This window comes from Cupressus sempervirens, chromosome 7 (genome assembly GCF_028749045.1).
Source record: "Cupressus sempervirens isolate cs-2001-9-10 chromosome 7, ASM2874904v1, whole genome shotgun sequence".
In the NCBI taxonomy this organism is placed as follows: Eukaryota; Viridiplantae; Streptophyta; class Pinopsida; order Cupressales; family Cupressaceae; genus Cupressus; species Cupressus sempervirens.
In genome coordinates, this window is record NC_143124.1 from 689,720,033 (window position 1) to 689,723,797 (window position 3,765).

Here is a 3,765-nt window from a genome sequence, read left to right on the forward strand (position 1 = left end):
ACTCGGTGATTTTAAAACTCGATCTAAAACGGGAGCCCTCGTCTAGCACCTCCGTCCGGTGTTGCTTGCTCGGGTATTGCATAAATTTGTGCCATCGGCGCGAATCCCCCAACGAATGCCTACGCTTGGACCCTCTCTTAGATCACCTTCTTCGATCACTCGACCGACGCAACTACGGAAGAGAGTTGGCAGCGGTTGCCATTCTACAGCGCGTCTGTTCAGCGATTTCGAAGTTGATCTAATGGCGAGCCCTTGTCTCTAGCCATGAGGTGGGTGCTTGGCGCTCTAGCAAAATTTTTTGCGTGCCTATCGCGGCTACAAGGGGAGAGGTGGTTGCCGCGAGCCTCTCCCGTGCCCCCCTCATTGATTCAACGCCGCTGTCAGGGCGGATGGATATGTCGGATTTTGAAACGGTGGACGGCGACGTTGAATCAATTAGAGGGGCATGAAGCCCACCCTCGAGGGCGCTATTCCTGGACTCTCCTTTAGATCATGTTTTCTTGTCACTCAGATGGCGCAATTTCGGAAAAAGGTTTGGCAGCGGTTGCCAGCCCTCACCGCGTCTACTCGGTGATTTTAAAACTCGATCTAAAACGGGAGCCCTCGCCTAGCACCTCCGTCCGGTGTTGCTCGGGTATTGCATAAATTTATGCCATCGGCGCGAATCCCCCAACGAATGCCTACGCTTGGACCCTCTCTTAGATCACCTTCTACGATCACTCGATCGACGCAACTACGGAAGAGACTTGGCAGCGGTTGCCATTCTACAGCGCGTCTGTTCAGCGATTTCGAAGTTGATCTAATGGCGAGCCCTTGTCTCTAGCCATGAGGTGGGTGCTTGGCGCTCTAGCAAAATTTTTTGCGTGCCTATCGCGGCTACAATGGGAGAGGTGGTTCCCGCGAGCCTCTCCCGTGCCCCCCCTCATTGATTCAACGCCGCTGTCAGGGCGGATGGAAATGTCGGATTTTGAAACGGTGGACGCCGACGTTGAATCAATTAGAGGGGCATGAAGCCCACCCTCGAGGGTGCTGTTCCTGGACTCTCCTTTAGATCATGTATTCTTGTCACTCAGATGGCGCAATTTCGGAAAAAGGTTTGGCAGCGGTTGCCAGCCCTCATCGCGTCTACTCGGTGATTTTAAAACTCGATCTAAAACGGGAGCCCTCGTCTAGCACCTCCGTCCGGTGTTGCTTGCTCGGGTATTGCATAAATTTGTGCCATCGGCGCGAATCCCCCAACGAATGCCTACGCTTGGACCCTCTCTTAGATCACCTTCTTCGATCACTCGACCGACGCAACTACGGAAGAGAGTTGGCAGCGGTTGCCATTCTACAGCGCGTCTGTTCAGCGATTTCGAAGTTGATCTAATGGCGAGCCCTTGTCTCTAGCCATGAGGTGGGTGCTTGGCGCTCTAGCAAAATTTTTTGCGTGCCTATCGCGGCTACAAGGGGAGAGGTGGTGTCCGCGAGCCTCTCCCTTGCCCCCCTCATTGATTCAACGCCGCTGTCAGGGCGGATGGATATGTCGGATTTTGAAACGGTGGACGGCGACGTTGGATCAATTAGAGGGGCATGAAGCCCACCCTCGAGGGTGCTATTCCTGGACTCTCCTTCAGATCATGTTTTCTTGTCACTCAGATGGCGCAATTTCGGAAAAAGGTTTGGCAGCGGTTGCCAGCCCTCACCGCGTCTACTCGGTGATTTTAAAACTCGATCTAAAACGGGAGCCCTCGTCTAGCACCTCCGTCCGGTGTTGCTCGGGTATTGCATAAATTTATGCCATCGGCGCGAATCCCCCAACGAATGCCTACGCTTGGACCCTCTCTTAGATCACCTTCTTCGATCACTCGACCGACGCAACTGCGGAAGAGACTTGGCAGCGGTTGCCATTCTACAGCGCGTCTGTTCAGCGATTTCGAAGTTGATGTAATGGCGAGCCCTTGTCTCTAGCCATGAGGTGGGCGCTTGGCGCTCTAGCAAAATTTTTTGCGTGCCTATCGCGGCTACAAGGGGAGAGGTGGTTGCCGCGAGCCTCTCCCGTGCCCCCCTCATTGATTCAACGCCGCTGTCAGGGCGGATGGATATGTCGGATTTTGAAACTGTGGACGGCGACGTTGAATCAATTAGAGGGGCATGAAGCCCACCCTCGAGGGTGCTATTCCTGGACTCTCCTTTAGATCATGTTTTCTTGTCACTCAGACGGCGGAATTTCGGAAAAAGGTTTGGCAGCGGTTGCCAGCCCTCACCGCGTCTACTCGGTGATTTTAAAACTCGATCTAAAACGGGAGCCCTCGTCTAGCATCTCCGTCCGGTGTTGCTCGGGTATTGCATAAATTTATGCCATCGGCGCGAATCCCCCAACGAATGCCTACGCTCGGACCCTCTCTTAGATCACCTTCTTCGATCACTCGACCGACGCAACTACGGAAGAGACTTGGCAGCGGTTGCCATTCTACAGCGCGTCTGTTCAGCGATTTCGAAGTTGATCTAATGGCGAGCCCTTGTCTCTAGCCATGAGGTGGGTGCTTGGCGCTCTAGCAAAATTTTTTGCGTGCCTATCGCGGCTACAAGGGGAGAGGTGGTTGCCGCGAGCCTCTCCCGTGCCCCCCTCATTGATTCAACGCCGCTGTCAGGGCGGATGGATATGTCGGATTTTGAAACGGTGGACGGCGACGTTGAATCAATTAGAGGGGCATGAAGCCCACCCTCGAGGGTGCTATTCCTGGACTCTCCTTTAGATCATGTTTTCTTGTCAACTCAGCTGGCGCAATTTCGGAAAAAGGTTTGGCAGCGGTTGCCAGCCCTCACCGCGTCTACTTGGTGATTTTAAAACTCGATCTAAAACGGGAGCCCTCGTCTAGCACCTCCGTCCGGTGTTGCTCGGGTATTGCAGAAATTTATGCCATCGGCGCGAATCCCCCAACGAGAATGCCTACGCTTGGACCCTCTCTTAGATCACCTTCTTCGATCACTCGACCGACGCAACTGCGGAAGAGACTTGGCAGCGGTTGCCATTCTAAAGCGCGTCTGTTCAGCGATTTCGAAGTTGATCTAATGGCGAGCCCTTGTCTCTAGCCATGAGGTGGGTGCTTGGCGCTCTAGCAAAACTTTTTTGCGTGCCTATCGCGGCTACAAGGGGAGAGGTGGTTGCCGCGAGCCTCTCCCGTGCCCCCCTCATTGATTCAACGCCGCTGTCAGGGCGGATGGAAATGTCGGATTTTGAAACGGTGGACGCCGACGTTGAATCAATTAGAGGGGCATGAAGCCCACCCTCGAGGGTGCTATTCCTGGACTCTCCTTTAGATCATGTATTCTTGTCACTCAGATGGCGCAATTTCGGAAAAAGGTTTGGCAGCGGTTGCCAGCCCTCACCGCGTCTACTCGGTGATTTTAAAACTCGATCTAAAACGGGAGCCCTCGTCTAGCACCTCCGTCCGGTGTTGCTTGCTCGGGTATTGCATAAATTTATGCCATCGGCGCCGAATCCCCCAACGAATGCCTGCGCTTGGACCCTCTCTTAGATCACCTTCTTCGATCACTCGACCGACGCAAGTACGGAAGAGACTTGGCAGCGGTTGCCATTCTACAGCGCGTCTGTTCAGCGATTTCGAAGTTGATCTAATGGCGAGCCCTTGTCTCTAGCCATGAGGTGGGTGCTTGGCGCTCTAGCAAAATTTTTTGCTTGCCTATCGCGGCTACAAGGGGAGAGGTGGTGTCCGCGAGCCTCTCCCGTGCCCCCCTCATTGATTCAACGCCGCTGTCAGG